Source organism: Chrysemys picta, chromosome 2 (assembly GCF_011386835.1).
Source record: "Chrysemys picta bellii isolate R12L10 chromosome 2, ASM1138683v2, whole genome shotgun sequence".
NCBI lineage: Eukaryota > Metazoa > Chordata > Testudines > Emydidae > Chrysemys > Chrysemys picta.
The window spans coordinates 222,133,037-222,155,572 of record NC_088792.1 but is presented as its reverse complement, the minus strand read 5'-3'; the positions used below and the strand labels follow the sequence as shown (position 1 = coordinate 222,155,572).

The 22,536-nt window shown below is 44.3% G+C and overlaps 1 protein-coding gene across 13 annotated transcripts in view; it reads left to right on the top strand.

Annotated features, from left to right (window-relative positions):
• Positions 1–10,315: 10,315 nt before the first annotated feature.
• RB1CC1 (RB1 inducible coiled-coil 1) overlaps positions 10,316–22,536 on the top strand; it is a 195,718-nt gene continuing 183,497 nt past the window's right edge. For 6 of the 13 annotated variants that reach the window (XR_010598864.1, XR_010598863.1, XM_065585535.1 and 3 more), the window contains exon 1: positions 21,396–21,655. The gene's annotated coding sequence lies outside the window, so the exon portion shown is untranslated. Of the gene's footprint in view, positions 10,455–21,395; positions 21,656–22,536 lie in introns of those variants that run through there. The other 7 variants (XM_065585532.1, XM_065585534.1, XM_065585541.1 and 4 more) reach the window with 5 other exon arrangements.

Here is a 22,536-nt window from a genome sequence, read left to right as displayed (position 1 = left end):
GCAAATCCATGGGAAACCTATCAGCTCACTGGTCTGCAGGGGAGCCTGGTCTACCAAGGTTTTCGGTTTTGGAACAGCCCTGCCAAGCTGACTGCTAGACTCCAAGGGCAGCTGACATCCCAGACCCACCGACCTTGGAAGTGCCAGCAGCTGCTGAGTGAAAGTTACATTTTTGTCATTTTCACTCAACAGCTGCCAGGTTTCCAGGGAGCAGATTTAGTTTATCTAATACACCATTTTTTTCCCAGCATTTCTGGTTCATGGAAATTTTGAAAAATTTGGATATGTTCTGAATATTAAGTGGAAATCCTGTGTTTTGGACAGCTTTAATTATAACATTTTTTTTAAAAGTCAAAATGTACTGTTTCTGCTTTGTCAAAATGTTATATAATATTATTCACCTTTAATTTTCTTTCACAGAGAACTTGAAATTTTTGGATTCCTTTGATTCAGAACTAAGTCAAATTTTGAAAACTCAGTCTTTTGTGAAATAACATTTCCATCCTCTGTCTAGTTCTAGTCAGAACTTTAATCTTATTGGCTTCCCAAATGTCAAGTTTTCCCAGACCTCTAAATGCACTCTCCCCACCTTTGGAAAATTATGTATATTCAGTGAGAATAGTTGTGTGTGTGTGTGTGTGTGTGTGTAAGAGAGAACAGATAACTTAGAGATCCTTGACTGTTACTCTATAAAGTGCCACAGGACTCTGTTGCTTTTGACTGTAAAGGCAATTTGAAATGCAAGACCCAGGACAGAGCACAGTGGGGACACTACTTCCTGGCGGTGTGTGTGTGGGGGGGCATCACTGTAATATAAATAAATGTATTTATAAAGAATGGCCTCACCTTACCAAAAATGTCAGTTCTATAAAGTAATTCACAATTTTATAAAAATGCCAGTATGATAAACTCATCCTTTCTAACTCAAAAAATAAGGAAAACAAATAGAACAAATGGTCTAGAGAGGATAAGTAATACACTGATGAAAAGGAGTGAAATTCAGGTTCTATAGACCCCTTGTAGTGTATTCAGTACTTAAATGAACATTACACATTGTCTGTTTGAAGATTTTTTCATTTAGACTTCACCATATCTGAGAATTCGTTTCTCTTCATCCAGACAAACATGTAACCACAACAAATAAACAAAAGACCCCAGAGTTTTTAGCTTACATGAAAGGATACTGGAGTTTTCCTGTATAACAGCTTGATGTAATCGTGAAAGGGATCTGAAGTTCAAAATACAAGTTACAGGTTTATAATGACCTCTAGTGTTGACTTAAAAGAACTGCAACATGCAATTGATAAACCACAAAGACCAGCTATAAAATGGCGAGGAAATACGTTCTAGGTTATATGGCATACTATAAAATATGACACAACTAAGAGACAGATGAATAGTTCAGGCATTTCTGTATAGAAAAACAGACAGACAAAAAATATGTGATTTCCACTGTTTAACTTGAGCAGCTACCAGAAATAAATAGTGTTTTCAAAGCTCTTAAACACAAAGTAGTTTGGATGGTGTAGCTCCTACTTTACACGACATGGGGTCAATTTTCTATTTCTCTGTTCTTGAGACAGGAAAAGGATTGTGGAAGAATGTTCAAGGTTTCTTTAAGCCACCTTTGCCCTCTTCATATTGTTGGAGCAGCTGGGGAGCTGTCACATCCATAGTTTGCCATATGTAGAGCACTTTGCCAGTGCAGGCAAAATTCAACTGTAAATAAAATAAAAGATTCGCAAGGCTATTAAGTTTTACTATTTTCAGTGAAAGTTTATCAGCTTGACTGATTTTGTGTGAATTTACTATCAAGAGTTACAAACATACTTTGGGATAAAATTGGTTAACACTATCAAACTGTCTGGAGTGCCTCATGACCGTAAGTGCCAACTTCAGAGCTGACTGTTAAGAACCAGGGCACAAACCCCAAAATGGTTGTGTGTTCTACACTTAAATTTCACCAACCAAGTATCAAGTGTGAACTCCTCAAGCACTACAACAGCCTTAACATGGAGTCACAACAGTTCCCTTGGGTACTCTGGTCTATCTTTCCACGTAGGCAAGGCTTGCTTTGATAGATGGTCCCTTACATCAAAAATCACAGCAATATACAGGTTACTCCCAATCAAGGACCAGTCACTTATACCAGGTCAATTGCACCTTAGATCTCTCACCAAAGACAATGCTTGTAGCCAATCCTATAGTACATTAACTAAAGATTTATTAACAGAGAAAAAGAAATGAGTTATAAAGCAGGTAAACATACATACAAATGAGTTAGTCTTAAGTTCCAAAAGGTAATAGAAGCTGCCGTAATATGCAAGCTCAATATATCTATATAGCGCTATATTAGGGATAACTCAAGCTAAGCAGCTTGGGGATCCCTTGCTTAAGCTTAGAAACATTTCTCACTCCAAATTCCAAGCAGCATAGAGATACAGTTCCTTCTGGTCAGGAATTTTTATTTCCTTCCCCCAGAGTTCAAACTGATGGCATAAGTGTCAGACTCCTCTCCAGGGGTGGGGTTATGGGGCAATCAACAAAGTCTTTGTCCTTTGATGTTTCACAATGACTCATTTGGTTTCAATGGGCCTTCTTGTGTGCAGGACCAGCAGTTTACATTAATTAACACTTCTTTCCTGTTTGAGTCACACAATTAGAGGTTTACAATGCAAACACTTATAACTTTGTGGGCTACAGATGTTATAAGTGAGATCAATACATGCAGCATCTTACAAGCATTTCATCAAGTCTAAACACATTTTTATAAACTTAGCGTCTATCTTAACAATGCTAATACACAGGTGAGTGTTTGTCATTTGTCAGTGCTCATTAAGGCCTAGGGGCCTTGGCATGTGGTTTGCTAGAGTCACAAATACATCAATTAGAATTTTAATAACATTTGTAAGAGAAAGCATGCAGTCTTTTAAATACTATTCTATCTGATAAAAAGCAACAGAGGGTCCTGTGGCACCTTTGAGACTAACAGAAGTACTGGGAGCATAAGCTTTCGTGGGTAAGAACCTCACTTCTTCAGATGCAAGAGACTCATCTCTTTGACTACATTGACTTGCATCTGAAGAAGTGAGGTTCTTACCCACGAAAGCTTATGCTCCCAGTACTTCTGTTAGTCTCAAAGGTGCCACAGGACCCTCTGTTGCTTTTTACAGATTCAGACTAACACGGCTACCCCTCTGATACCATTCTATCTGATGACATTTTTGATTATTTCCAGAAGCTGCGACCTAAGAGAGCAATCATTTGTATAAGCATCTACCTGTCTGACTAAACAGAACGAGTTCTTTTTTAACGTTTTCACCTGTGCGTCATGGAAAATGTCTGTACTACTGATGTGTATAATCTGAGTACATACAAGTAATAGTAATGGGGATTAAGCTCCAACAATATAGCCTCATAGTAGAAACTATGTTCTTTATTTTAATATAGGACACAAGAGCTTTATTTGGAAAAAAATAATCAGGCTTTTTAGGACTGGGAGTACATGCTTAAACTATGAAGGTCAGGGTTTTTTAGGACGTAATACTGTTTAAAAGTACATAAATTTTACTTTTTATTAAACACGTAATACTTTACTAGCTCATATTTTTCATTATTAACCTGATATCGACTTGCAGTTTCTTAAATAGAAAACAGAAATATAACATTAAGAAATATAAACAGACTTTTACTGTATTAATCTCAAGCCACAACACAGAGATGCAGACATATTCTCTGTGTCAGTGAGACATAATTATCCCACTGGAAACAGGGAATCCATTGTGTGCTTTCAGATTTGTTTACTCCATGAGTGGAAGACTGTTTGCCAGGCTGTGCTGTAGTCATGCGAGTAGCAGATTGATTTAAGCAACTATGACCACATTGTATACAATTTGCATGCCTTTGATTTTAATAGTTGTTTTTTGTCTTCCACAGCAGTTATGTGGAATTGTAGAACTGGAAGGGACCTCGAGAGGTCATCTAGTCCAGTCCCCTCCACTCATGGCAGGACTAAGTATTATCTACATCATTCCTGACAGGTGTTTGTCTAACCTTCCCTTAAAAATCTCCAGTGATGGAGATTCCACAATTTCCGTAGGCAATTTTTTCCAGGGCTTAATCACCCTAACCATTAGGAAGTTTTTCCTCATGTCCAACCTAAACCGCCCTTGCTGCAATTTAAGCCCATTGCTTCTCGTCCTATCTTCAGAGGTTAAGGAGATTTTTTTTCTCCCTCCTCCTTGTAACAATCTTTTATGTACTTGAAAACTATTATCATGTCCCCCCTCAGTCTTCTCTTCTCCAGATTAAACAAATCCAATTTTTTCAATCTTCCCTCATAGGTCATATTTTCTAGGCCTTTAATCATTTTTGTTGCTATTCTCTGGACTTTCTCTAGTTTGTCCACATCTTTCCTGAAATGTGGCATCCAGAACTGAACACAATACTCCAGTTGAGGCCTAATCAGCTCAGAATAGAACAGAATTACTTCTCATGTCTTGCTTACACCATTCCTGCTAATACATCCCAGAATGATGTTTGCCTTTTTTTGCAGCAGTGTTACACTGTTGACTCATATTTAGCTTGTGATCCACTATGACCCCAAGATCCCTTTCTGCAGTGCTGCTTTCTAGGCAGTCATTTCTCATTTTGTATGTATGTAACTGAGGTCTCTTCCAACCCTAATATTCTATGATTCTATGATTGTTCCCTTTCTTAGTGGAGTACTTTGCATTTGCCCTAACTGAATTTCATCCTATTTTCTTCAGACCATTTCTCCAGTTTGTCCAGATCATTTTGAATTTTAATCTTATTCTCCAAAACACTTGCAACCCGTCCCAGCTTGCTATTGTCTGCAGACTCTACACTATACTCTTTATGCTGTTATCTAAATAATTGATGAAGATATTGGCCAGAATCAGACCCAGAACTGATCCCTGCAGGACCCCACTCGATATGCCCTTCCAGTTTGACTGTGAACCACTAATAATTACTTTCTGGGAATGGTTTTCCAAGTAGTTATGCACCCACCTTATAGGTACTTCCTCTAGGTTGTATTTCCCTAGTTTGTTTATGCGGTCATGCGAGACAATATCAAAAGCCTTACTAAAGACAAGATATACCACATCTACCACTTCCTCCTACCCACCAGGCTTGTTACTCTGTCAACGAAAGGTACTAGGTTGGTTTGACATGATTTGTTCTTGAAAAATCCATGCTGACTATTACTTAGCACCTTATTATCTCTTAGGTATTTGCAAACTGATTACTTAATTATTTGCTCCATTATCTTTCCAGGTAGTGAAGTTAAGATGACTGGTCTATAATTCCCCGGGATGTCCTTGTGAACCAGAGTGTGTAGGGCAGGGGTTCTCAGAACACATTTTTGTGTAGCCTCAGAGTGCAGCCACCAACTTTTCACTCTGACAATTAAAATACTTAATTAACTTTAGGAAGAACAAATGAATATACATATCCAAATCATCGTAATTTATTTATGTAGAGTTTCTTTTTGCAGACTCAATAATAAAAATAATGTACAATTGTCTCTATTTTTTTACTTTTTCTAAACAGAATAGAAACAGAAATAAGGTGCTTTGCACATTCTTGTCTTTTTGTTGTTGTTTCTTTGCTTTTTTGGTTGCTTTTTTTAAAAAGACTTGCTATCTAGTAAGTCTGCTGCTGTGAAAAGTAATATTTGTTAATATCACTTTTCACAGCAGACTTACTAGTTAGTTGGGAGGCTGTGAAAAGTGATATTAACAAACATACAAATATCAATTTTCACAACAGACTTACATAACTCTGCAAGCCAGAGGACAAATTAAGCCCTGGATGGGTAGGTGGGCAGGGAGACAGCAGAGGCCAGGGGCAATGCAGAGGTGGTAGTGAGCCAAGGGCCAGCACCTGCTGCCGCGTGGCTGGGGTGCAGGGCTTGTGTCCAAAGCCTCTTGACTGAAGCCTGCCACCTGCCACACCAGGGCTGAAGCCCGAAGCTGGAGCCTCACTGCCCCTGGGAAGGTGGGAACTCACTGGCTGCCTGCCTTCCCATGTTTGTGGCACCACAAGGGGTCAGGGTCCAAACCCTGCTGGTGGCTGGGGGAGGGTTCACTGCTCCTCAGCAGGAGGCTGTGGCCACAAGAAAAGCTCCTGGTAGCCGCATGCGGCCACAGTGGCTGAATTTGAGAAATGCTGACCTAGGGTAGCCCTCACTGAAAATGCCAAGGTCAGGACAGGCTGCAAAAGGGCGAGCAGTTTCTCCTCAAACTGGTGGTTAAAACTTAAGTTAGACTTACCAATCAGTCACAAACTGTGCTTCAGATTCCCTCGATACTGGTAATCAAGAAGCTAAAAGAGAAATCACACAGCCCCCTTTATTGCATTCCAGTTCTCTGGCTCCTAATCAGCACATAGGCCCAGTACAGTGAGAAGTTATTTAGAAACTCTGCTCACTATAAAAAAATGTTCTTCTAATCCCAAAGGCCCAGGCACGTTACCAGATCAATATTAGTTTGGAGCTTACCCAAAATACCATGCTGCCAGCCAATCCCTTAGCATCTAAAACTAAAGGTTTATTATGAAAGAAAGAACAAGAAGAGAGTTGTTAAATGGTCAAGCAATCAGATACATAGATAAGACTACAAAGTTCATATATCAGGTTCTTAAGTGTTGGTGAATTTGCTGGCTTGAAAGTCCCTCTGGAATTCCACAGCTTGTTCAGTGCTTCAGTTTGTAGAGAAGTTAGTCCAGAGGTAGGAAGCATGAATGAAGACAAAATGGAGATGTTGCAGCTGTCCTTTTATATACTTTGCCATGTGGCTTGTACTTCCTTTGTCCAAAACACAAACTCGTGGCACGGAAGAACCTTGGAGTCCCCTGTCCACAGGCATGCCCCTGTAAGTCCTGCTGACTCATAAGGTGTAGCTCCTGGCTTCTTTCAATGTCTTCTTTGTACAGCTGATGACCCTAGATGGGCCATCGAACAGACTAGATAGTGCTACATAGTACCATTCTGTCTGGGGGTGTCACTCAGAAACACAGCACAAGTTTGAAAATACAGATATACAATATATGTCTATAACTCACAATACAAAGATGATACAAACATAAACACAATTATCATACTTGGCAAATTATAACATTTTCGCAAATAAATTTCACAGCATATCTGGTCAGATTCATTGCAATAATATCACAAAGTGTTCCACATATTCCATACAGCATCACAGTCTTTATTTCCCCTTTTATAAATGGCACTATATTTGCCCCTTCCCAGTCCTCTGGAACATGTCTTACCACAGAGGAGACTGGAATTAGACATCCCCTGCCAGTGTCTGTATTTGGATGTGCCTAAATTGACTACGTTAGTAATATGCAAACTGGGGTCATGCTTCTCTGGAGGGAAGGAAGGGGTGCAGGAGGTTTTCTAGGTGTGTGTGAAGAAACCCGGATCCTGCAGATCCCTCTGGGCCACTGCCATAATAGTAGGAAAAAAATAGAGTGGGTATTGCAGGGTGGGATGGAAGCAGGATCAGGGACAGTGCTACAGGGTACTTGCGGGGGCTATGGCCACCCCAGAATTTGTCTTAGGCTCCTGTAGCCACCCTTTCCAGCACAAAGGTCAACCATTACACAGAAGTAAGGAATGTATGGTATGCCATTGCCCCACCCTTACTTCTGTGCTGCTGGTAGCGGCATTGTCTTCAGAGCTGGGTGCCTGGCCAGCAGTTGCCACTCTCCAGCTGCCCAGTTCTGGGCAGAGAGGAGAGAACAGTGGCTGTTGGCTGAGCACCCAGTTCTGAAGGCAGTGCTGCTGCCAGCAGCAGCAGAGAAGTAAGAGTGGTTATATTATTGGTTCTATGTAGTGTTTTAATGAATATTACCAAGTATAGTATAAAGAAGTGGATATGGAATATTAAATATGTTAAATGTTCTTTTGTTAATTGTTAATGTTTTTTATATAGAACATGATGCCGGTAAATATTGTTAATATGGGACCTGGATGTGCTGGTGTGAACATTCTGGCTTTTGCAGAATTTTAGGAAGGGGGAATGTAAGGGGACTGTTGGCCCCTTATCGAGCACACTGAAGGGATGGGGGCATGGAAATAACAAACAGGGGGAGGGAGCATGCAGGGAGAGAGATGGGGAGAAGTTTGCATAAGGGAGGGGGAATCACAGACTGGGGAAGGGAAGCATCAATGAGGAGAGGGATCACTAATGGGGAAAGGAGGAGCATTCATAGCGGTGGGGGATCGCAGAAGGGGGAGGAGCTACTGCTACCAGAAGGAAGCAGAAGTATGAACTGACATGGGCACTCTAAGAAGAATGGTGTGCTGAATAGAGTACTGGGTCGAGCGGAGAGGCAGTGACTCCCTGGGCCCCACTGGGCAGACTGGAAATGTTAAAGTAGGCAGAAAGACACGTTCTGGGGCATGTCTTGGTTTAATTATGACAAGCAGTTTAGATTGAGGGTGGGAACACAAACTGGGGTCCAGTGGGACATACCACACCATTATGCTGTGGTTGGAGTGGGTGATGCTATGGAGACTGGGAGCCCACATGGATTGTGGCCTATTTCACAGCAAGACTGGGAAGGGGTCGAGTCACACAATATTTACTGGCCATTTAATGACTGCAGTTGTTTTCACAGCATCTGTAAAGTCAGGCATGCTTGCAAAATATGTTCTGAGGCCCAGTCAGCCCACTCTTGCCAGAGAGGCAGAGGAAGGTCACGGGGCGGGGGGGCATTCAAGCAATTATCTATGGAGAACTTGTGGGTTTCCTGCCTGGGCTTGGTCCCCAAGAAGGCTCCAGGAGAATATCAATTAATTCATCACCTTTCATACTCATGAGGTAGCTCCATTAACCATGAAGACCGGTGGTTCTGTGTTCCATGCGTTCTTTATCCATTGATGAAGCCGTGCATCTGGTTAGGTCATGTGGCTCAGGGCACTAATGGCTAAGTGTGATATCAAGTCTGCTTTTTAACCTTTTGGGTTTTTCTTTTGAGGGACAATTTTATTTTGACACAACGATGCCCCAGGGCTGTGCATTATCCTGTTTAATATTTAAAAACAACAGTACAATGTTGCATTGGACAGTGATGCAGGCAGCTACTGTAGGTCAAATAGTGCATTATTTAGACAATTTTTTGTTTGCAGGACGGGCAGGGTTGGAAGATTATGTTCACCTGTTGAACAAATTTCAGGACCTAGCTCAACAGTTGGTGGTACCCCATAGCAGGAAAAAACAAAGGGCCCTTCCATGAAATTGACTGACCGAGGGATTGAGTTAGACCAGTGGTTCCTAAACTTGTTCCGCCACATGTATGGGGAAAGCCCCTGGTGGGCTGGGCCGGTTTGTTTACCTGCCGCTGCCGCAGGTTCGGCCGATCGCGGCGCCCAGTGGCCACGGTTCGCTGCTCCAGGCCAATGGGAACTGCTGGAAGTGGTGCGGGCCGAGTGTTTGTCTTAGTGATTGGCAGAACAAGAAGGAGGACTGAGTGGACGTGTAGGCTCTAAAGTTTTAAGTTGTTTTATTTTTGAATGCAGTTTTGTAACAAAAAAAAAAAAATCAACATTTGAAAGTTGCACTTTCATGATAGAGATTGCACTACAGTACTTGTATGAGGTGGATTGAAAAATACAATTTCTTTTGTTTATCCTTTTTTACTGTGCAAATATTTGTAATAAAAATAATATACAGTGAGCACTGTGCACTTTTTTGTGTTGTAACTGAAATCAATACATTTGAAAATGTAGAAAAACATCCAAAATATTTATAAATTTAAATTGGTATTTGTAGGGGGGTGAACACCCACTACAGCCCTGAAGGGGTTGAAAAAGCCCTGTAGAGGGCTGGGGCTGTGTAAAGGGGCAAAACCCTGGCTGATTGGGGAAGTGGCTGCAGCTGGGGCCACGCCCCAAACTGAGCCACTCAGCCTTATAAGAAGGCCAGGATAGCCAGAGCAGAGGAGTCTCCCTCTGACAGAAAAGAGAGAGGCCTGGCTGCAGGGAGCTCACCTGGGGACCTAGACTGAGGCAGGGAAGCCCTAGGCCAGCAACTCCCTAGGCTGCAGGGCCTGGTCCTAGGCCCATATAGGTATTGGGGTTGCAGAGGGGGCAGCCTTAGGGTGGGTAAAGGCTACCAGTCCAAACCCCTTGTTGCCTGTGATGATTGGCTGATACACTGTAGTCTGCCCCAGGGCGCGGGGGCTAGATCGTGACTAGCAGTAGCCACGACTGAGGTGACGTTAGGATAAGGGGTGGGGGTTCTCCTGGGTGGGGAGACCCAGAGAGATTGGGATACTGCCAGGGGGCAGCACCAAGCCAAGAGGACCAGGGTCCGGGAAGGACATGGGGGCCAGAGACAGGCAGGACACCTGGCCTGCAGAGGGTGCTCTGGATGCTGGTGAGCTAATTCCCGAGACAACCAGTAGAAGGTGCCGCAGGGGTGAGTCCACGCCTGATTACAGTATTCTATTATTGTTTAACAAGTTGATTAAAACCGATTAAGCGCAAGTAATTTTTTTAATCAAGTTAACTTTTTTCGAGTTAATTGCTTGCTCTAACTGCCATTAATTGACAGCCCTAATTTTTATGCCTGATTTTGTAAGCAAGCAGTTTTTAAGTGAGGTGTAACTTTGGGGGCAGGGAGTATGCAAGACAAATCACACTACTGTACCCCTTTCAGAAGTCTGGAAAGATTGAGAGCCATTGGTTTGTTTAATGATAAATTTAATATAGCATTACAAACTCTTCCCATAGCTGTAGGTGTCCCATACCTCCAATCTGTTGCATTCTGTTTTACAAATATGCCAATATAAATTAGTATAAATACCACTAAGCATTGCCTTTAATACAAGAAGTGCTACAACGAACTTTTTCAGACAGGATCTTAAGAGAAAATGTCTAATTAGATGCTTCCACGCCAACCAGTCATAAGCCACCACACCCTGAGCAAGATGAAGGAATGCCCCAAGAATAAACCAGATTAACCTGCTTTGCTGTCAATGCTTTATCATGAACTTTTTTCATAAATATGTTCTGTTTTTTCAGAATCTCATGATGCCATTATCACAAGTCCCCATATATACAGTACATGCTTCATTAAATACTCTTCATACTGTCTACCACATTACAGGTCTATCAATGCCTCTTTTTCCCTGTCTTGACACATGACACTACTGGCAGGACAGGAAGTTTCTAATGAGCTAGATTTAATTTGTGCGAACAAGACAGACAATGAAATCTTCACTTTCAGGTTTTGGAATTGCCAGCATTTCTCACTGTTCAAGCACTATATTGACATGAGGAAGTGAGTGTTTGCTACCTACAAAGGGCCATATGCTACCCTGTTTTCCATGGTGTGGAGCAGGAGTGAACAGAGTAAATGTGAAAAAATTGGATGGGGAGGGAAGCCATGTTTTCCCATGAGTGCCTATTAGTTAGTAGTTTTACATTTGTGCTTGTGTGAGAGGAAAGGTATGATATGCTTTATAAAACAGATGTCTTAATCTGCACTGAATCCAGCCATTTCTTGCAGAGATACCCTGGATATATTGTATCAGTTTCCAAAATATACTCATGTTTATGTAGGCAGTCAGCTTTACGAAATTAGAGAACTGGGTAGTATTTACAGAGTTCTTTGATTCAGGTTCACTGAGCATTGGCTAAAAACATTGAGGAAGATGTTATACATCTACAGTAGGTATCACATTACTGGCTTACATCAACACGTCATGCCAGACTGTAATACAGCAAGGATTAGTACACTTACTGGGAAAAAAAGTGGTTAGTCTGAGTTCTGTTCCGTCTTGGCACACCAGATATTTGGAACTACAGCAGGCTCCAATCTTGCAAGTGACTCTAGACAGGTGGACTCCTGTGAGCAAATAAAGCTGCACTGTCCTTATGTGTGGGATTGTTTGCAGGATCAAGGCAACAGCAAGGCTACTAACAAGTGAAAATATTAATCACAAGCAGGAAATTAAAGTGTGATAGGTCTGGAACTCTGCCTCTTAAATTAATCAAGAACTTATTGGGGAGGACAGAGCCATGTTATGTTACTTCCCTCTATAATTTGTTTTGTTTAGGTTGTTAGTCTTGACCCCATTATTGCTGACAGTCAACTCAAGGGTGAAGTTTTTTCACTAGCTAGATGTTAAGTGTGCTGTAACTCAGCTGATTTGATATTCCACCAGTAGTCAATGTAATGTTCTCCTAACCTAGAACTGACTCATGTTTAAAAATGAATTTATGAATCTGATCCAAAATCCAGAAGCTACTCTTAAAGACACCTGTCTATGTGATCATATGTAGAGCTGGACAGGCTTGCGAGCAGCAAGAGGCAATGTTGGCACTAATACCTGTGCTTTCCAGAAGCCATCACTGCTTCCAGGAGTGCCTCCTACACCCTGCCAGTTGAGTGTCAACCACTGCAACTTTCTTTTTCTCCCCTGCCTGGAAATAGCTGGACTGCAGAGAGAAAGGAAGGAAGCCTTTTGCCAAGCAGTAATAGCTACCCAGCCATGAAACTAGAATAACTAGAGATGCAGGAGGAGAAAAAGACTAGATATATAGGGCGGAGACTTTGGAAAAGGAGTGCTAGAAAGATCTGCGGAAGGTTTGGGAAAAGGCTACATTATGCTGTAGTAATAGACCTCATTACTATACGGATACTGTATTGAACTGGGCTACTTCAGTAGAATAGCGTAGTTTTTATAAATCAAAGAAAAAGGTAGGTATGACGGGTTGGATCACAGAAACCCCCTTGGTAACTGCCAAGTGATGTGCCAAGACTACTTCTTCCCCTGCTTTCCCTGCCAGCTTGGGACTCCAGCACCCTGTCTTGTTGAGCCAGACACACCAGTCTGCTCCAACACAGACCCAGGGTCTGAACCACATACCCCAAAGTTGCAGACTTAACTGAAAGCAACTTAAGAAGTGTTCCTGTTTTTAACACTCAGATGCCCAACTCCCAATGGGGTCCAAACCCCAAATTGGTTTTACCCTGTATAAAGCTTATACAGGATAAACTCAAATTTTTCACACTCTAACACCGATAGAGAGAGATGAACAGCTGTTTGCCCCCCCTGGTATTAATGCACACTCTGGGTTAATTAATAAGTAAAAGCGGATTTTATTACCTACAGAAAGTAGGATTTAAGTGGTTCCAAGTAGTAACAGACAGAACAAAGTGAATTACCAAGAAAAATAAAACATGCAAGTCTAAGCCTAGTATAGTAATAAAACTGAATACAGATTAAAATCTCACACTTCGATGTTGCAATAAGTTTCTTTCACAGACTGTGCCCAGACTAGGAAGGCATCCAATCCTTACCCCAGTACAGCCCTTATTCCAGCTCAGGTGGTAGCTAGGGGACTTCTCATGACTGTGGCCTCCTTTGTTCTGTTCCACCCACTTATATCTTTTGCATAAGGTGGGAATCCTTTGTCTCTCTGGGTCCCGCCCCCCCCTTCTAAATGGAAAAGCACCAGGTTAAAGATGGATTCCAGTTCAGGTGACATGATCACGTTACTGTAAGACTTCATTACTCACTTGCCAGCACACAGGTATACAGGAAGACTTACAAGTAAAACAGAGCCATCTACAGTCATTTGTCCTGGTTAATGGGAGCCATCAAGATTCCAAACTATCATTAATGGCCCACACTTTGTATAATTACAATAGGCCCTCAGTTATATTTCATATTTCTAGTTACAGATACAAGAGTGATACATTTATACAATTAGGATGACCACATTCAGATTATAAGCTTTGTAATGATACCTTACAAGAGACCTTTTGCATGAAGCATACTTTAGTTACATTATATTCACACTCATCAGCATACTTTCATAAAATCATATAGAGTGCAACATCACAGTAGGAAGAGGAAATAGAGAGGAAGAGCAGTGCTACAGCAGAGAACTAGGTAGGAACAAAGATAACTGAAAGGAGGAATGGTGAGAAATACTGAACACAGCAGGACTGGCTCTTGTTGAGTTGGGGGCGGGGCATGAGTCTAAGGCTGTATCTTAATGTGGAGCTGCAAATGCAATTCCCAGCTTGTTGTCATACAGGTGCTATCTCTCACTGAGCCAGAGGATTAAAAACAGTAGCACAGCATAGGGGTGCCATTTCAGATTTTGGTGGGCGGGGAGGGGCAAATTAGGCACCTGAAAACTCTAGGGTTTTTTTGCAGATAACTTAGAAATTAGCTGATAGGAGCACTGTATCTAATTCCTATATTAAAAAAGAATTAAATAAATGTTAGACCCACTGAGCTCTAATACTAACATTCTCGCATCTTGTGTCAAGTGACTTAAGGGATACTAGTTAGATTTAAAATTTTAATATATATTCTTACCTTTTTACTAACTCTTGAATACAACAATTGAATTCACCAAGCTTGGAATAGACTGTATAACTTCAGAAACATCCTACTACAGCAAGCCCCCGTGAGCTTATACTGCACCTGCCTGGGGCTGTAGGGGGTGTTACCCCACTACAGACGCTCCCCAACTTACGCATTGCGTAAGTCAAATTTTGCATAAGTCAGGAACATATACCCGACAATTATGCAATAAAAAAAAGCTTATGGAACTTTTTCCGTAAGTGCAGATTTCTGTAAGTTGGGTTTGCGTAACCTGGGGAGCGTCTGTACAAATAATAGACTAGAAACTTACTTTAAACAGGAGTGAAAGTGACTTTCACAGTATTGCCAATCCCAAATGTTCAAAAACCATGAATCAGGTTCACCAAAAATCATGAGATTGGCTTTAACTCGTGAGATTATGTAAAAATAATAGATTTGATGTGCTTTTTATTTGCCTTCTGCTTTTTGCACCTTTAGGGTGCATTGGGGTCACATTTTGAAGCTTTCCCCATAGCCACAAGGGCTTAAAGAAAAATTAAGAATGAAGGCTGAAATCATCACATATCCACTTGACTCCAGGAGCTGGGGCTTTAAGGAAAACAATCTTCATGAGACTCATGACAAAATCATGAGAGTTGGCAACACTGCTTTTACTTCTATTTAAAGCAGTGGTGGGCAACCTGTAGCCCGTCAGGATAATCTGCTGGCTAGCCGCGAGACAGTGTTTACGTTGGCTGTCCGCAGGCACGGCCGCCCCCAGCTACCAGTGGCCGCTGTTTGCTGTTTCTGGCCAATGGGAGCTGCAGGAAGCGGCAGCCAGCATGTCCCCGTGGCCTGCGCCACTTCCCGCAGCTACCATTGTCCAGGAACAGCGAACCGTGGCCACTGGGAGCTGCGGGCAGCCAATGTAAACACTGTCTCGTGGCCTGCCAGCGGATTACCCTGAAGGGCCACAGGTTGCCCACCACTGATTTAATTTTCAAAAAGGCTCTTAAGCACAACACTACAGTGATTGAGCTGCAGTTCTCACAGGAGAATATTTAAAACCAAACACCAAGAAAATTCCACATTTTAAAGTTGAGGAAAAAAAACAGAGGTATATCAGGGCCACTGCAGGCAGGAAAGAAAAATAAACAGTCACAGGAGCTCTGGGCAGCTCTTCCTCTTGAAAGAAAGTTGGAGGATCAAATCTAGTTCTTAAGCCAGTAAAATTTCTATTGCCATCAGTGCCTCCACTCATAAATATAAACATGTGCTTAATAACTATATACTTCATACTTAAATATCTGAGCCATCTTATCCAGGGATACACATTGGCTCTGGGACTACATTTTCTGGCATATTTTGAACAGTGCTGAGCACACAGAGCGTGCCCAATGAACAATACATATAAGGACAATTGTCATCGACTTTATGGATTCTGTGGATGAAATTTCTGTTCTTTGTTCTGGAATTGGCCTGGATCAGGGTGGATTTTATTTAAATCATATGAATTTAAATCACTAGTCAGGAAGACTCTATTTAATCATGGTTTTCTACATAAAAGTGTATTCTTGATGGTAGTTATAACCTTAATACATATTCTTCACAACTCAGATTTAGATGTTTCATTTTTAGAAGATACACACTATACATTTTTAAACAGTGATTTATTTTGAAAACTTTTCAGATTAATTTTACAGCTATATCAGAAAATGAATAATTGTTTGGTTATTTCGTTTACCAAAGGTAATCGAAGCAGATATTTATGAAGTCATTGGGAGGTGAACTATCTCCAATACAACAGGTTAATCATTAATATTTGGAGGATTTTCTTGCCATGCTGTATTAGGAGGAGAACATCACCAGACAGACATTTAAATTGTTTTATTTAACTAAAACAACGTTAAGTATTCTGGATTTTTTTTTCTTCAACAGCAACCTATATTAACAAAACAAGCATATGTCCCTTGCTTCTCACATTCATCTCCAGACTTCTTCTTGTCCAGATCTATTCCGCCCCCAACAATCTTCTATTCATTTAACTTTTTGAAACTTTGCACTTTTAGAGAGGGGAAAGGTATTGACTCTGTGTACACAAATTTGAAGAGGGACAATAGAGTTGAGGTCTGTTATTTCTCACCTTTTTATAATATACATACACACACACACACACACACACACACACATATTGGCTGTTAACAAGTATGTTACTTCTGGAGAGACAAATCCACAGTTTGAGAACTGCAAAACTAAGCATCTCCGATGGAATCTTCTAGACTGAGCACTGAGTCCCATTGGGTAGATAGAAAGATTCACTTAAATAATCTATAGAGAAGCCTGTGAAACCCCATAAGACTGGGTCCTTAATCCATGACCTATTGGAACTCATTTACAAAACTTTTCTTAAACATTATGTGAATATATTGTCTCATGCTATAGAATTAATAATCCCTATTCCATGATGAGATATCTTTGAGCTATAATGTATTTTATTTAAAACTATCTTTAGATTGCTTTTTGAGGGGGGAAAAAGCATTTTATCAAAAAATCCAATTTAAATAAACTCCGATTAAAAAAAAATCCATGATTTTTATCTATCTTGGCCTGGATACAGCTGAAACCCTAAACCTATGAGGTACGAACACATCTGACACTTATGATACTTTCTGATTCCTCCCTTTTCTTGAACTCTGAACCAAAATGACAACAAAATGGTTTTCAGTTAAAATGTAAAACTGCACAGCAGCCATTGCTCTACAACCTAGCATGGGACAGAACCTGCCACCCTTTGGGAATTTAAGTGATCTCCTCTCATCTGACTCTCATTCTCCATCCTTCCTGCCCTCGGTGCTGCTTTTCATGCTGTCAATCATGACATCCATCCCAACCTCCTCAGACTGTTGGCTGGAGTCTCAGAGAACTGGCCACCTTGGTTTTGCTCCCATCTATCAGAATCCTCTTTTGTTGCAGCATGCAGGAGAGAGAGAGGCTGGCCTGCTGGATAGGGAGCTAGCCTGAGACACCCCGGTTCTACTCCCCCCATGGACTGCCTGTATGACCTCGGGCCAGTAGCTTAAGGACACAATTTTAAAACTGTTTAGGCACCCAAATATGCAGCTAGGCATTTAATGGCATTTACAAAGCACCTAACCTTCTACGCCAGCGGCGGGCAAACTTTTTGGCCTGAGGACCGCATTGGGTTTTGGAAATTGTATGGAGGGCTGGTTAGGGGAGGCTGTGCCTCCTCAAACAGCTAGGCGTGCCCCCGCTTCTTGCACTGACGGCCCCCCTCAACTCCTGCCCCATCTAACCCCCCCGTTCCCTGATGGCCCCCCCGGAACCTCTGCCCCATCCACGCCCCCCGCTCCCTGTTCCTGGAACCCCCACCCGTGACTGATCCCTGTTCCTGGAACCCCCACCCCTGACTGCCCCTGCTGTCCCATCCAACCTCTCTTCTCCTTCCTGACTGCCCCCCCGGGACCCCTGCCCCATCCAATCACCCCTTCTCCCTGTCCCCCGACTGCCCCTGAAACCCCTGCCTCCTGCCGCCCCATCCAACCCCCCCCTCCTTCCTGACTGCTCCCCCTGGGACCCCATCCCCATTCAACCCTCCTGTTCCCTGCCCCCTGACCACCCCCCCAAACTCCCCTGCCCTCTATCCAACCCCCCCCGCTCCCTTACCACGCTACCTGGAGCACCGGTGGCTGGTGGCGCTACAGCTGTGCTGCCCAGCTGCAGTCAGCTGCACCACTGCGCATCTTATAGCACCGGGTCAGTCCGTGCTCTGCAGCTGCGCTTCCCCAGGAGCTCGCAGCCCCGCCGTCCAAAGCATTGCGCTGGCAGCGCACTGAGCTGAGGCTGCAGGGGAGGAGGAACAGCAGGGGAGGGACTGGGGGCTAGCCTCCCGGACCAGGAGCTCAGGGGCTGGGCAGGAGAGTCCCGTGGGACGGATGTGGCCTGCAGGCTGTGATTTGCCCACCTCTGTTCTAGTCTTTTTTGAAAATCACACTAGGTGTCTAAATACCTTTGAAAATCTGGACTTTAGTGGGTGTGTGCCTCAGTGCCCCATCCACGCAATGGGGATATCAACAGTGTTCTACCACACATACATACATGACATCACATACAGCCCCCAGCTAAAAGCTCTCCAGCACATCATCAATGATCTACAACCTATCCTGGAAAACGATCCCTCACTTTCACAGACCTTGGGAGGCAGGCCAGTCCTCGCTTACAGACAACCCCCCAACCTGAAGCAAATACTCACCAGCAACTACACACCATACCCACAGAAACACCAACCCAGGAACCAATCCCTGTAACAAACCTCGTTGCTTACTCTGTCCTCATATCTACTCTAGCGACACCATTAGAGGACCCAACCACATCAGCCACACCATCACCTGCACATATAACAACTTTATATATGCAATCATGTGCCAGCAATGCCCCTCTGCCATGTACATTGGCCAATCCGGACAGTCTCTATGTAAAAGAATAAATGGACACACATTGGATATCAGGAATGGTAACATACAAAAGCCAGTAGAACACTTCAATCTTCCTAGACATTCTATAACAGATTTAAAAGTAGCCATACTTGAACAAAGAAACTTCAGAAACAGACTTGAAAAAGAAACTGCAGAACTAAAGTACATTTACAAAGTTAACACCATTAATTTGGGCTTGAATAGGGACTGGGAGTGGCTGGCTCACTCCAAAAGCAGCTTTGCCTCTCCTGGAATTAAGTATCACCTGAAGAAGTGAGGTGTTTGCCCAGGAAAGCTTATGCCCAAATAAATCTGTCAGTCTTTAAGGTGCCACCAGACTCCTTGTTGTTTTTCTCCTGGAATTGACACCTCTTCATCAATTATTGGGAGTGGACTACCTCCACCCTGATCAAATTGGTCCTGTCAACACTGGTTCTCCACTTGTGAGGTAACTCCCTTTTCTTCATGTCAGTATAAAAAGGCCTGCATCTGTAATTTTCACTCCATGCAGCCGAAGAAATGGTTATTTTACACATGAAAGCTTAGGTCCAAATAACGAGTCTGGTGGCACCTTAAAGACTAACAGATTTATTTGGGCCTAAGCTTTCATGGGTAAAACCTCAATTCTTCGGATGCAGACTAACACGGCTACCCCCTGATACTATGCCCAAATAAATCTGTTAGTCTTTAGTGCGCCACCAGACTCCTTGTTGTTTTTGTGGATGCAGACTAACACGGCTACTCCCGATACCTACCGCACTGAGGGGCTGTGAGGAGAAATAGTTTAAACCTTGTGAGGCGCTCAGATACTATGGTGATGGGGCCACATAAGTACCACAGGTAGAGTAGGAACTTCTCTATACCACTGCTATCCCTTCCCTTGGTTTTGGCCCCTTCTTTTCACCTATGCCCCCAAATCTCCCCCTTTTCTGAATGTAATCATGGCTCAGAGGGCTTGGCTGTATTTTTTCTGTGTTTTCTCAAAAATAACCCCCTCAGGGATTCCTGTTTTACAGGCTAGACTTCCACACACTTAATTTAAGCATCAGCCCTTTCTTATCTTAATCACCCTGCCTCTGTTTGTAAATAAAATACTGACTCCCAGGGGCACATCTCCCCTGCAGAACTTACATTTCACACTAAAACAAGGAGTCCAGACTCCATGCATTTGAAGTGAAGTTTTTTACCCACGAAAGCTTATGCCCAAATAAATCTGTTAGTCTTCAAGGTGCCACCAGACTCATTGTTTTTGTGGCTACAGACTAACAGGGCTACCCCCTGATACTTGACTACATTTCACACTAATGTTGTGCTGTAGTTAATAGCTCCACCTGGGAGCTCCCACAACTCCTGTAAGAAACTCAGGGGGGCTCCCGCTGCTCCTCTTCTCTCAAATGGTGCCCCTGGCACAGCAGGGGTAGAACGGCCAGGGCTGAGTGGCAGATTAGGCTAACTGCCCTTACCACGTACCCACCGGCTTCAGGCAGGTTACTTGCCATGGCTAGCCTGAGCTGCTGTCTGTGCCAGCTATTATTTATGTCTACACAAGCTGAGAATCATGTGCCCAGCACCAACAGTAGACGTACCACTTAATCCCAATCACGTATGGTAGCAATGGAGGTCAGCCAGGAGCAGCGCCAGGGTTTTTGCCGCCCTAAGCAGCAGCACTCCTCCTCTGAGCATTCGGCGGTGGGGGTCCTTCCACTCTGCGTCTTTGGGGCACTTCAGCGGTGGGTCCCGGAGCGAGTGAAGAACCCGCTGCCGAATTTCCGGAGCTAAAGGACCCCCTGCCGCCAAGGGTGGCAAAATGCCACCCCCGAAATCCTGCTGCCCTAGGGGACCGCCTAGTGGAAGCACCGGCCCTGAGGCCAGCAGAAAAGGCAACTGGTGTCACATAAGGTAATTCTAAATGAACATGCAAAATGGGGTAGGAGTGGCTGGTTCTTGACACTTGGGCACACACCCACTCTTGTCTCCTCCCCCCCCCCCATGCTTCACTCATATACCCAGCTGCCACCTGTGCATGGGCCTCAGTCCCACACCCCATAGCCCCCCTCACCAGGCCTCGGTCCCACACCCCATAGCCCCCCTCACCAGGCCTCGGTCCCACCCTCCATAGCCCCCCCACACTGCACCTCAGTCCCACACTCCATAGCCCCCCCACACTAGGCCTCAGTCCCGCACCCCACAGCCCTTCACACCAGGCCTCGGTCCCACACTCCATAGCCACCCCACACTGCACCTCAGTCCCGCACCCCATAGCCCCCTTCACTAGGCCTCAGTCCCACACTCCATAGCCCTTCACACCAGGCCTCGGTCCCACAACCAGCCTCTTGCCTCGCTCACACACCCGGCTGCCCCCTCTGCCTAGCGCTCCATTGCACGCGCATGCCGCTCTCTTTCCTCGGTTTCTCCGAGCCCAGCCGCTTCCTTTTCAGCATCCCGCGGGGCCCCTCCCGTCAGCCTTCTCCTTCCTTCCGCCTCCGCTCTGTCCCGCGCGCGCCTCCTCTCTATGGTTCCACTCCCGGCTTTCCCTTACCCAGCGTGCACTGCGCCGGAAGAGAGTGACGACAATAACAAACAGCGGCAGCGGCTGCGCCAGGAGGACGGTGGCGGGGCTCGAGCGGTGCCCGGAGTCCCCCAACTCCCCCCGGGTCCGGCGCTTTCCCAAGCTCCTGAGGGAGCCCCCGACCGCGCTCTGCTGGGCGTCTCCGGAGCCCATCGGCCGGACCCAGCCGCAGTGAGGAGCCGCTGTTGCCGGTCACCGCAGGATGGTGCGCGGGGCCGCCTCGCCGCTGTGGGTGAGTGTTGCCCAGGGCGGGGGGGAGCGGGACCGCGGAGCCCCCCCCCGACTGCTGAGGGGAGGGGGAGTTCAGCAGGAGCTAGTGGGGGGGGCGCCCCCTCCCCGCAGGCTGGTGGGGCGCGGGGGTGAGGGGCTCGCTGGGCTGCGTGGGCCTTTCCCCAGCAGCGCGCCCGGCTGACACCCGCTGGGCGCAGCAGAGAAAGAGCGAGTCGGGGTAGAGGTGGGATCCCTCCCCTGCCCCGGGGAAGATGGAGCGGGGGGCTGCCCTTAGAGTGACCCGGGGAGTAGCGTCTCATTGGGGAGGGCGGGGGCCGCCCCGCTCCTTGACAGAGGCTGTTTGTAAACAGCGCGAGGGAGCGGGGCTGGCCGGGCGGGGCTGTACTCTCTGTTCCCTTCCCACCACTATCGGGAAGGGGATTCGCCCTGAAGTTACTACAGGGAATGACTCAGCCTGTCCATGCTTCTGTGCCTGCCTTTGACAACAGTCAAACCCGGTAAGAAGTATTAGGTCTGGGAGCGTGCTGTATCTTCAGCTTCTGCTGTGATCCACTTTCTAGGAATCACATGTTATCTACTACTCTTTCACACTGGATTCTCCTTGTCATTACTTCTTAAAAATACTTTCAAACTATGAACTAAACAGTGTAGACTCAAGTTGAATTTTATTTGTACCTTGTTTAGGGTTCATCTGCTCTGCTTCCTTGTGATTGTTACTACAAATGATTGGGAACAGATTGTGCAGAATAAGTTATTTTGTAGTTAGTGAGTAGTTGAGCACATTTAAAGTTAAAAAGGAATAATATGTCAAATGTACTTTTTTTACATTTTTACATTGTACACATTTATGATATTTCAGAATGTTACAGTTTTATATTTTGT